Below are 13,367 nucleotides of genomic sequence, written 5' to 3' on the forward strand. Positions count from 1 at the left end.
CGAACACCCATTCAGGCTCAGGAAATCCCCAGAGCTGAAAGCAGCTGGAGGATGTATGAGTGTTGCAGAGGGAGGTATTGTATATTTGCCTTGTTTTTCCTCTTCCCTCCATGTCCGCCTGTGGCCTGTGGTGGAAGCAGGACATTGGACTGAATGGGTTGTTGTTCTGAGGCTGTACACCTCTTCCCCTGTTCACAGAGAATCGTGCTGTAACCGATACCTAGACACCTGGAGCCACATAATAGCAAGTAAGCCCATGTGATGGGGTATTTCAAGCTAGATTCAATGTTCATCTATACCAGGAGTTGTTATGCTAACGGAGCAACTGTCGTGCTGTGTATTTCCATTTTGGCTCATGATATACTTATTTCTCTGTGTCCACAAAGTCTTAATAGCAATTTGCATACAGTTGCATTGCAGTTGCATACCTACAGGCAAAAACATCTTTTCGTCCTCCCTCAGTAAAAATATTTGTTCCATGAGAAACAGATCTAACAAAGTCTTACTTTTCTATGGGCTTGTCTTTTGAAGGAAGTGGCTGTGGAGAGAAATGTCTTTATGGCTCTCCCCCCTCTCTTTCGCCCTCTCTTTTTCCCCTCTCTCCCTCTCCTGCTCCTTCTCCCTCTCCCTCTATTGGACGGCTCTGGTGGTAGCATCCATTTTAGCCACATTTAAATTCTGTAGCCAGCAACTGACCAGCCGATACATACAGGCTGTTGGCTGCTGCCTGTTAGAATGACTAAGGCATTGGATTTCGTCCAATGACTTCAAATGCTTTTATGGGAGAGAACAGTTTGATTGCATCCTTAGGGATGTAAGGCAAAAACCACCATGCCCTTTGCAATTATACTTCCATCAAATCTTTAGTTTGATACACCCATTTCTTATGTTACCTTAGATAAATAAATGGCAAAGTATTGCTGGCTTCTTGGTGAAAAAAAGCATGTGACTTACGAAAAACGAAGGGAACTTGTTAAAACCAGAGAGTGCACCTGCTTGGATTTGTGTGTTCTCTTTCTGAATTTACCTATGCCATAGCTCATGGATCAGAGACATGCAGTGAATCATCCTGTTGGACAGAATGGGACATGCAGAGTAAATTAAGTTTGTCATCTCTGTGTGAGATTTTCTCATTTGCTTACTACCTGTAGGAGGGGATTTTCATAGTAATGTGACCTGTCTTCACACTCCATTTATCATCTCCCAATTGATGTATATAATCTTGGTTGAATAGATAGATAATGGAGGAAACACGTAAAGTGTTGAATGCTTGAGCAAGAGATCTGAAAAGAACAGGTAGGCAAGAATCGAAGTGCAAATGTTTAAAGACAAAAATTGGCATTCTCTCCTGACAGGAGATCTTAATGCAAGTTTGCTATTATTTTCTCATTACAGGAGATGACAGAATGTGAAATTACAATGTAAATCTATTTCATTTGCTAGCATTGTACATGACTTTTCTGTTTTATTACTTTTAGTGAATAGGACTTTAATATACTTGCTTTTAATATTAACAGAAAACACTGGTTTCACATCTATGAACAGGAAGATGTCAAGGCATGATGAAAAAATGCTGGTTTTTGCTGTTTCAGAGATCACCACCGAGCTGACTACACACTTTTGTTGTTGATTGGCAATCCAGAAAGATAAAAACTCTTATTATTTTACCAGGAAAATCATCTTTCTCTTCTGTGCACATAAAGAATGGAATACTGTGGCAAAACTTCAAACATGTTCTGTAACTGCAGCCTTTGATGATTTGATGTCTTCAATACAAAGAATAAAAACATCATAGGACAGTAGGAAACTGTGTTTTTTCTGAAACCAAGGTACTGGGAGGTTTTTCTTGCCCCACCAGTGGGAGTTAGAGGAAACACCCTGGAACTGGGTTTGAAGACCTGTCTTAACTGTCACAAAGAGGAACTCTTCAGGTTTCGGTGTTTGTGGTATTTTTTGTTGTTGTTGTTTTTCTTTGGTTTTTTGTTGGTTGTTTGTTTGTTTCCCCAGCTGTGCAAGGCTTGTCGTGTAGGGATATTCGCATATCACGTAAAAGGGATGTGTGTGTTGGCAGATTTTTTTGCCCTATCAATATTCCTATCTGGCCAGTTGTTTAATCCGTGCAAGAACCTCTCCTGTAGCAACTTAGAAACACTAAGAAAATTTGCCTAATGCTTTAGTCACTTTTTCTTTCTATTGAAAGGATCTCAGGCATTTTTGAGACAGCAAATCAGTACATCATCTATTCTACTAATCTCCAAGACATGAGATCTGGCTGTATGGATGGTGAAAGGCCAAGCATTCTGGAGAAAACTGTAAAATTCTGGTTTTCCTGAAGCATTGAAGGAGATTTAGAATATAAGTATTTATAATTTCTGCTTTATTTCAATTCAATGTATGATAATTTTGTAAAAAAAAAAAAATCTATACCATAAGGAGATTGGTTTTTATAATTGCTTTCAAGTCAGCCTGACTTGCTCCTGTGTATAGAGTAGCTGGAACATAAAACCAAAAAATAGCTGACAAAGTCCGCTATAGCAAGAAAATCATGTGGCAGTGACCAGGGTTTAGATAAGATATATCAGTTCTGGTACCTGCAAATCTCTGCAAAGCATTTTGGTGCCATTGTCCATGGGTTTAATCAGATCTCTCTGCAGAATTTGGTTTCCCCAATGTGAGCTGCAAACGTGTGATGAGAAGTTCGTCTCATGGTGCTGACCATGTGTGCCTCCAGGCTCTATCCTGCTGGTCAGGACAGACACCAGCAGGAGCCGCGGCCAGTTCAGTGCCTGGAAGCTCGGGAGGAGAAGGACGATGCAAAATCGATCGTGGTGACGGGACCGCGCATTTTAGATCCACATCAACCTACCTGTGAGAGAAATATGAAATATGGAGCCAGCAAATGGCTTAAGCATCCCAGGAATGCAGGACCGGTGGGAGGTGCTTCTGAGGGACTATGCCACCCACAGCATTTGAATCTTGAATGTATTCCTTCAGCATGACCACAAAATAGTTTCTGGTCGGGGTCTTCACTTGCTACCTGGATTCTTTCAGTTAGTTCATTTTGTTGTCTTGGGTTTTGTTTGCTTGTTTGTGGATTTTTTGGTTGGTTGAGTGGGTTTTGGTTGCGTGGTTGGGTTTTGGGTTTGTATTTTTTGTTTGTTTGTCGGTTGCTTTTGGGTTTGTGTTTGTGTTGTTGTGTTTGTGTGTTTTCCCTAGAGGAACACTTGTCGTTGCTTGGCCAGAAAGAATAGCAGTGACAATAGCAATTTAACACACAACATAGATTGATCTCTTTCTTGGAACAGGGAAAAAATGGGTTCCAGAAGTTTTAATACTCCAGATTTAGTTGAAGCTGTTCATGCTTGAAGAAAAATTGAAAGAGTTCCTGATGTCCCTAACTCCTTTCTTACGGCTTTGAGACATAAACTACACTCCTGTGTTACTTCCCCTTCATCTGAATGTTCTTGGTTAATCTGTTCAAATCAAACTCTTGCATAGCAGCAGCAAGGTAAAGCCAGATCCTCCCATTTATTTTTGAGATTGGTTTGTCCTCTTTCAGAATTGGTTTTCTTTGTGGTATAGGCATGCTGAGCTTTGCCATTTGCTGGCACTCTTTTTCTGAAGGGCATGGTATGCCCAGTTATTGCCTAGGGCCTGGGTACCAATTTGTGAAGAAAAATAAAAAAGCGGAAGAATAATAATAATGAAAAAAAAAAAGTATTTTCCTGACCAGATTTGGGGTCTAGTTAGTGACCTAGTGACTCAGCACTTTTGTTACAGGGAACTGCACTTCCTTGATTTGCGCTCAGCCAGAGTTTTAACTCAACAGAGGTCAAAAGCTCCCTGTGTTCAGCATCCTCTTTTTGAATTTGGAGGCAGTGAAATGGTTCACCACTGAGCGAAAGCATCCTCAGCCCTGTCTGGCCTGACACACGCAGCCCCCAGCTGCTGCCGCAGCTGCACCACCAGTGCAGTCCTGTGCTGGGAGGGGGGTTACGTTTTTGTGAGTCTGGGTGAGCTCTGTCTCTCGAGGGTGCATCACTGTGGTTAGCGTTGAACATCACCAGCTTGGATTTTGTTCTGTCGAAGTTCGGGTCATCCTCAAGTTACATTTTTTCACTTCCCATTTTTCTATGTAAAAAAAATATATATTATGTTCTATTATGTTCTATTATGTTCTGTTCTGTTCTATTATGTTCTGTTCTGTTCTATTCTATTCTATTCTATTCTATTCTATTCTATTCTATTCTATTCTATTCTATTCTATTCTATTCTATTCTATTTGGGGTTATTTTGTTTTATTTTACTTTATTTTACTTTTTTATTTTACTTTTTATTTATTATTTTTTTAATTTTTATTTTATTTTAGTGTTTTTATTATTTTTATTTTTGTTTGGGTTTGTTTGTTTGTTTGGTTTTGTTTGTTTTTATTCCTTGATGTTCTGAATGTTGCAAGAAAAACAGAGTTGGTGAAGTCCCGGCCACATCTCATGGATTTGTTACCTTTTACCTTGGTGTCTACCAAAGTCTGAAAGTGCCTGTACAAATCACCTCAAGCATCCATGGACTCGGACTGTTTATCTGCACTAGCGACTTCATCTCTTCTCTGAGCAGTGTAATTTCTCATGCTACATTCAAAAGCACTGGAATGCTTTATCCCAATGTCTTTGTTTTCTGAGGCTGTCCCTCCTGTTGTCCGTAGGAGTGGTCTCTGGAGCATTTTAGTGCTATGACATACAATCTCCGTTTCTGCTCTAATACACTGATAATCTAAACACTTTCCTTTTTTTTCTTTCATCATTTCATTAATTCACTTGGTACTGTGAAATTTGCTCTCTTGATACTTCTCACCTTTCCCAAAATGATAGCTCAGAATTACACACTGCAGCAAACTTCTATACAATATAAAACAGTCTTAATTTAGGCAGAATCCTGGTTGCAAAGTTCCTCACAAAGGACATCAGTTCTCTTGTTTACGTGTCAAATCCCAGAGGACCCACCCTGTAAATAGTATGCTTTTGTGCTAGCAGATAACATGAACGCTACTAACTAACTTAATCACGCAATATACTGATTAAATGAAGACCGTTGTGATACTAAGATGACATGGCAAATTCTTGTACTGTGGTACATGTGTTTCGAAATTAAATGCAGACAAAACATATTTGCTGGCTACTTGGCGTTCAAGCTATTCTTCCTAATCTTTTGTTTCTGAAAAGACTCCATCAGTCAGCCCCTTACCTTTGACAGTTTCTGTTGCTGTAACTCCTGCTTAGTCTGACTAAAGCTAACTTGACTGAAGGTGCTGGTAAGTTACTCACACATTCCAACCTAGTACTTATGTTCTGATTCGGTTTTTATTTTTAATGATTATCAGATACTGATTTCTATATTATAGTAAATTCTATGCTTAGGCGTCTTTAAAAAATTATGATTAAATAGGATGTCTACACATTCCATGATTGCATCAGAGAACTGGAATGGATCTGTAAAGATCAGTAAATTATGACTCCCTTTTACAGTAGCCACATTGCTTTTCTCAACAGATCATCTTTATGCAGCCGTACATTAATTACGTTCTCTGTTATAATTTCTACTAAGGTCTCTGGTACGGACACCAAACTCACTGCTGTGTCATTTTTTGTATCTTTCCTGAGGCTTTCCTTGACAATTTTGAAAATTGCAAATAAAAAAATTATTTTGCCCTACACTATGGGAAGTGTTAAAATATTTTAATTAAATGCATAGCATTTTTGGTGAATAAACAAGAGAAAACCTTGCAGTTGTGTCTGTTGGACTGATACAGCATGAATAACATACAGCTTATTCATGTGAATATTTTAATCAGCTTTCTGGGCACCCCATTGCGATGAGAAAGAAGGTACACTAATGGCTTACTTTAAAAGGTTTAATTAATATCTGTGATAATGACCACTAGAGGGTGCTTTTATTACTGTTCAATGAATGCTGTTGGCCTTTCATCCCCAGAGCTAATGAGACAGCTAATTTTAACACTATAAAAGTATAAGTGAATTTGTAATACGTGGAATCTTGCTAAGTTATTTGAAATCAGCCATAATGCTTGGTTGTGTAATCCCCACCCAAATACACTTTCCTCTAGCTTGACACTAAACACACAGCTTCACTTCCATGTATTGTGGTTTTTTACATTAACATGACCATAAGAATTGCAAGAATTTTTGTTTACTTCGGTTGCAAGTCTCACACCTACAAAGTATCTGTGAAAATGTTTCGTATTTGACACAAAAGTCAATAGCTCTTTCCCAAAAAGAAAGATAATTTCAGTGTTTGGTACTGCAAATACTGTGGTCAAGGATTTGCCCTGGACAGTCTTCTGCAAAAGGACTTGATTTTGCTTTCCATCTTGTTAGTGATCCATGTACTGGACAAGTAACTTACTGCTCTGTTTTCAAAGACACCTCGTTTTCCACATCCCAGAATTTTTCATTTTTGGTGAGTTTTATGCCCTTGTCTCCCCACGTGTAAAATGAGAGTCTGTACACCTTGTTTAAAAATGCCGCTTACATTCCTGAAAGAGAGGGGATGCAATGTCAGAGTGGGGTTTCCCACCTGACCGCCCGTCAGTGCAGTATGTGAGTTAGACATGGTTTGGGACGCAGGTCACCCACTCGGATAACCTGGTTTTAAATGCCATCATCAGGCTGCTGTATTTGCACACGCATCACTCCTCTTTTGTACCCATTTGTGCTGACACCATAACAACTTCCAAGCGGACCACCCACCCTGCAGAGCAGGAATGCTTTTTACGCAGTTGACAGACCTTTGAGTTGTTTCCTTTTTTTTTTTTTTATTTTAAATCCCGTTCCTCTGAATCTGTCTTTTATAGAACAATAGGTGCAAATAATGATAGCGACGTTTAGTTTTCTGTGTGTTCATGCTGCTGCAACAGAGTATTTAGACTAGAGGAGGGAATTTTGCCTCTCTAGAAGCAGAAGCTGATGAGATTTACTCCGCTGTAAGTCACACTGTGCAGTTTTGAATGAAGCAGCCAGCTTCTGGCTGATTCCTTTTTCTCTTTCTCTGAAACTGAAAGGAGGCAGCCCTGAGAGGCACAGCAACTGAGGCGAAAGCTGCTGTCCTGCTGAATTAACCCAAACCACAGCTCTGCCACTCTGGAGCCAGAAGTCCAGGGGCTGGTCCACACGCAAGGGCTGCCACCCAGCGTGGTGTCTCGCCCTGACCAGGGCACCTCCAGCAGCACCAGGTGCCTCTGCCAGGAACAACCGCATCTGTGCTGTGGCTAACAGCACGGAATTGCTCAGCTGTATGTCGAAGCAAATTTCCTATACTTTCTTACTGATTATTTAAATTACAAGTCTTTAAGGCAAACACCTGAGAAAAAGAGCATCCCTTCGGTGCACTCCCCAGGGCAAACTATGGTGTACTCCTTTGTATTTAATGTGATGTTCTGTCAGCACAGAAGTCATGTCTAAGCTATGGGTATACGTGACAGTGTCCTCAAGACCCTGTTGCACCTCTTTAGTGAGATCTCCACTGAGAGTGTCTAGCACCAGCGGTGAAGAGAGCTGCTAGCAAGATGGTACAGGATCACATAAAGGATTAGGAGCACAGTACTCGTAAAAATTTCTGGACACCTGTCAGAAGCAAGGAACCAATTAATTAAACAGATCCTGCTCTGGGTGTCCTCCTGCTGGCTCACAGTTTATTAAAGTACTTGGAATCCTTACATTAAAATTTTCTACTATAGGAAGTGGCTCCCTGGTACATTGACATGCATCATTTGTCTCTCTTCATACACTAGCTCCATTGATTAGCAGAGTGTAGTCTAGTTAGGGAGGAGAAGAAGAGAACCACTCAGGATGAGCTAAATAAGTGCAGCCTTCCTTACATTTTGAAGACCTCGGGATCTGGGGAGTAGCTTTAGAATCAGGATTGCCGAGCAAGTCATGTTTTTCCCATGTGGAAATTTTGTCCAGGCCAAGAAACAGAATCTGGGTTGTTTTCCATTATTTCTGGGTGACTGGTAGTCTACTGAAAGAGCAGTGCTGTGTAACACAACAATAAATATATCCAAATGCACAGTCCATATCCAGGAGTCCTGAATGGCAACCACAACATATGTGCAGACCTAATTTTTTCTGTGAATCCAAAACCACCCAAAAGATTCAAAACGCTGGTCCATGATTTCAGTGGTCAACCTGCTTGTGCTCAACAAGTCCTGAGTGTTTTGGGCACACCCGTAAAATCGTCCTCTGCCTGCGCTCAGGGAAATCAGTATGCACATTTAGAGCTCACTATGGAACTGCTGCACAACAAGGATGCATTTAGATGTCATCTGCTAGAAATAAGGGAGCCTTATACAGAAGCGTTAGTGATTATTATGTCATTACTCCAACTGAGAGTCTGATTCGGGATGAAAAATCCTATGTCAAATTTCTGTTTGAGGCATTTCGGCTCCAACCACAAAGTGTAAAGAATCTTTCACAAGATTACAACATTTGACCACCGTTGTAAGACTGTATAGCGTTGCTGGGTCAGTTTCTATCACTTCTGAGCCCTCTGGCTGCATAAAAAGAGCAAGTGATTTGAGGTTCTTGGTTGCAAAAGGTACAAGGCAAATGTACATTAGAGTTTACTTGCTTGAGTAGTTAGATCTGGCCCATCTCAGTGCATTCAGTGCTAAACAATTGTGAATTTGCTTAGTAAACATCTGAGATGTGCCAGCAACTAGAAAAGTAAGTGGGACAAAAAAGAGGTGCTCTGAATTGCTTTCATGCTTATCTTTTCAGTCAGTTTACATGCACATGGATAGTGTCTCCAGCTTCTGCAAAGCTCTGTCAGATGTGTATTCTGCTTCCTAAGGTTTGCTGGTAGTGACGGAAGATGCTATTCAGGTCCTGTCAGTGTTGCAATAATTACTCTTCCTTTACACCAGGAAGAGCAAATTGCAGACAGAGGGAGGAGAGAAAGACAAAGAGAAAAATAATGTTGTTGTTATTACTGAGGGGGTCGAGAGGATTTTCATGAAGGAATTCAGCTAAGGCTGCAACCCTGAGCTCTCATGTGTATACCATACCTCTTCTGTAAACTCCAACAAATGTTTCTCTGGATGATGACTTCACTTGCCTCTTGCAGCCATGTAAAAATTCAGGCTTCACATCTAAGCTGGTGGGTTAAACTGTTGGTGGCGTTAACTGGGGTCCATGGGAGACTGCTAGAGATGATTTGGACTGTGTCTTGGAAAGGGCTGAGTCACAGGAGCTACCAATTTCTCTGCTTTAGGGGTTCAGCATTCACCTGATTCCATGCAGGACAACAGGCGAAGTGTCGTTGCCTGTTCCCACATATTCTATCTGAGCGACAGCTCCTCGGGGCAATGGAGCTGGTGCTGTAGAGCCTGGCATAGTCAACAGGGCACTGAACTTGGGTAGAGCTGGTAGGTGGTGCATCTGTTTAAAGAGTAATTAGAAACAAAAGGGATTGCTTCTATTTTCTTTAAAATCTTCAGGTATTCCCCAGAGGGTACTACATGAAGTCTGCTACGTGCAGGATCCTAATGATGACTCTTGATGGCTTCCTACCCTCACCAAGGCCAAGAAGACACCTGTGAAATTTGTGGGAGTTGCTGTTACAGATCAGCACCCACAATCCTTCAAGAAGATAGTCAGAAAAGTGGCTGAAGATGCTTCAGCATGTGTGCCAAGTACAGGTCCTCATGCAAATCCCTTCCAGTACTGCAGGGCAGGCAGCGATGCAGAGGTCCTGTGTGAGTCAGAGAGCTGACAGCTGAGCACCAAACCACCTGAGAAGTCTGGGTTGGTGTCTCAGTTGCGCATGGAGGATGTTGTTCTTCTGTCAAAAACACCTATGTATTTTATTAAATGTGGATGGGATGTGGTTCCCAGGATGTGACAAATATTTATGTCAGAAGGCATCTCTGGAGATTTCCAGTCCAACCCTGTGCGTGCAGCAGGGCTCACCTCAACGCCAGGTCAGGTAGCTCAGGCCCTCAGCTAGTTGAGTGCTTGATACCTTCAAGGACAGAGATCGCATCACCTCTCTGGTGCCTGTCCCAGGGCTGCCCTGCTCTCACGGAACAGAGTTTTCTCCTCACATCCAACCCCTCTTGCAACTTGTGCCGCAGGGTCTTCTGCCCCGTCACTGGGCACCTTTGGGAAGAGTGTGGCTCTGTCTACTCTGTAATGCCCTTCGGGCAGTGGGACACCATAACTAGGGTTCCCCTCAGATGCCTCCTTTCTGCACTAAGCAAACTTTCCTTTGTAGAAGTCATTAACAGTGTTTTGCAGAGTTACTTCAGCTGAGAACATCTCTTTAACACAGTCGAGAATACATTAATCTCGGATCGGGAGCTGGCAACAGGCAGCATGAAGGAAGGGCGTGTTTTCTTTAGATGGTATAGTGAGATGTGCAGATTGGAAGTCACTGTGACCAGTTTTTAATGACGATGGTAGTGATGTAACAATGCGCAGGGATGAGGCAGAGCAACGAGGTGGCGTAAATCTGTGTGATCGGTTTCCCACTGCTGGCTGCCCCAGGAGAGGGTCTCATGCTGCCCCTTACTCAGCATCACGGTTTGTCCCTGTTTGTTGAGTCAGGGTACGTTCCCCCTGACCACAGCAATATTGGTTTTGATGGCTTTTGTCTTCTCCTGTTACTTTGTCTATCCACTTTCTGTGAGTTTGTCTTGTGTGGTTTTGAGCCAGGCAAAACTGCTGGACCTACAATAACTAATGGTAATGGGTCACACAGCTGGATTATGTATGGTAAGAAAAAATACCTCCTCTGGCTGAATGTGAAGCTGCTGCCTACTAGTTTCATTTGTTGCCTCTTCATTCTTGTACTGAGAGACACAGGAGCAGTTGTTGCTTATTGACCTTCTCCTTGCCTCTCACCACTGATGGGATCCACTGGCAATCAGTGTGTCTTCATACAGTTGGCTGATGAAGAAACTCTTCTCATCATCCTCTCAGTATCTTTTTGTCCTTTCCCAGTTCTTCCATCTCCTTTCTAAGCCAGGGAGATAAATATTAAATATTACTCCAGTGGCATTGTAAGAGGTATGTGAAAGAGGAGACTTAAAGAGAGGTGTTCAGATATGTTTAGCATGGAGGAGAGAACTGGCCAGTTGTTGGTTGTTTATCTAATCTTTTCTCTGGTGTGTGAACACTTCTCAGTGATGTAGGGAAAAATTATGACCTGGACAAGATTTTATGAGCATCACTGTCACCTTCTCCTTTGTCCAGGCCCTGGTCCTCTAGGCATTTTCAGTAAAGATCCCAGTGGTGTTGTAACCATTTCCATGTTGCCTAATTTGCTGCCTGCCAAGATGCATTTGAAAACAGAAACAGTCCCTTACCCTGCCCTGAAGACAAGAACTGTATTTTTACGAAGGCACTTTCGAAGAAAAACTGCTCCGTTTATTTCATTCCCCTCTTTTCTTTCCTGCCTACGATGGTCAAAAGGTGCTGTTTCAAGGTGGCATCTGAAAACTCACTCTCATTTGCAACTGAGAGGTTAAGACAAGTTGTACCATGACTGCCTCACAGATGTAATCTGGAGATGTTTTCCATATTTGTTGCTGGCATCAGTTTCAGAATTCAGACCAGTCCTGTGTGTGGAAATGGCTTTGTCAGGTCCAGGTGTTGAGACGAGATGGAGCATTTCAGTAGTGGCCTTTAAGGCGGAAGCACCCACAAGACTTATTCTGCAATGGGACTAGGAAGACTGGAAAGTAGAAGAAACTCTTCAGAGATGATGTGACCCATGAAGTGAGGCTGCTGGAGGAAAATCTGGCAGGAGAAGAGAGTTCTTGCAGTGACTTGCTATGGACCCTGGAGGCCCCATGTCAGGTTACACAGGAGTCATTCCCTCTGCAAGCAGTTTCGTGTGGGTCACAGCAGGATCTGCAAGCCCTGAAAGCAATTCAAGTCAAGCTAATACTACAGTTACTGAAGCAGCTGAACCCATCGGTTTTGCTATTAGAAAATGGCTTCTCAAACATACCTGGAAGAAATGGAGCTGGTTTATTTTCTGAGTTACCTTCTGCAGAGGAAATAACTATGGGAGGGGTGTGTGTGTGTGTTTGGGGAGAGGAACATTAAACCTCAGCTCAGGCTGAACAGCACTCAGGATTGTAGACAGGGGAAGGCTAGCAAGATTTTCTATCTGCTTTCATTGTTTATTAAATATTTATAAATACATGGGTCTGGATTTGGCCTAGGAGTAAGCCCTCAGTTTTGCAGGCACGGCCCAGATCTCAGAAGTTTATTGTGCAGGGCTTCTGGCAGCCAGAGCAAGAGCTACTCTTCGTGCAGATGTGGCTGTCCTAAAGTAAGCAATGAACATGCAGGGGGGTGGCAGAAGAACAGATGAAGCAGTAATATGTAATTTTTTACTAGGAGTCATATGCTAGAGAGATGCCCTGTGCTTTTTTTCAGAATTATCCTCTTACTGTTGGAATATTTTCTCCTTTAGAGTAAAAAAAAAAACCCACAACAATACAGCTAAAAGCAAAAACTATGCTTTAAGAATAGCCCAGAGAGCAGCAAAGGGCAGAATTTTGTAAACCATTTTCTCAAACTACCATTCCTGGTCTCTTTGCCCACAAGCCATACCCACGGTTCAAGGCACAACAGTTCCACTGATGCTTTAGATACACATAAAACAAGGGGCAGCTCTCTAATGCCATGAGATCTGCATCACCTATGATAAGACATGACATGTGGGCTGCTTTGGCCTTAAATCCCGTGGCATCTGTCCTTCCCCATCCCCCAGCTCTGCCTCATGACCCAAATCTTCAGCTAAATACCATCTCTGTGATTTTATTTAACTTCTACCAAATCCTGCAGGGGATCTTGAACATCTGAGATCTTCTCCCTCTGGCTGCATACCCAAGAAAGGGTGTTAACAAACTTAGAAGATGAACGGAGGTTTTGTGCTCCCCTGTTATTCCTTGCAGGAAATGCATGCCCATTGCGGGAATCAGGTTGTTTTCTTGTTCAAGGAGTTCATTGGAGCTGGACCTCCTTTCAAAGTCCTGGCAGGATAAAGCTGCTTCTTCTGGCAGCAATGGAAATACCTGCCATGAGAGAAAACAGTGGGGTAGGTAGGATCCAAACTCCCTGGGTTGGAGTAGAGCTGGCTGGTGTAAGGGGATATCATTCATAGAAACACTGCATCCGCGCGGATATCTATCTGGCCATGTGTTGCAGCAGCTCTGCCAGCTTTTTTCAGCCTGTGGAGATTGCTGGGGTGGAGGAAGGGAGAAACAGCCCCACTCCCCAGGGTATGGATGTTTCACACTGTGGTGTGCAGTGCTGCTGAGGAAGATGGACGGGAAGATG

The sequence above is a fragment of the Caloenas nicobarica genome, chromosome Z (genome assembly GCF_036013445.1).
Source record: "Caloenas nicobarica isolate bCalNic1 chromosome Z, bCalNic1.hap1, whole genome shotgun sequence".
Lineage (NCBI taxonomy): Eukaryota > Metazoa > Chordata > Aves > Columbiformes > Columbidae > Caloenas > Caloenas nicobarica.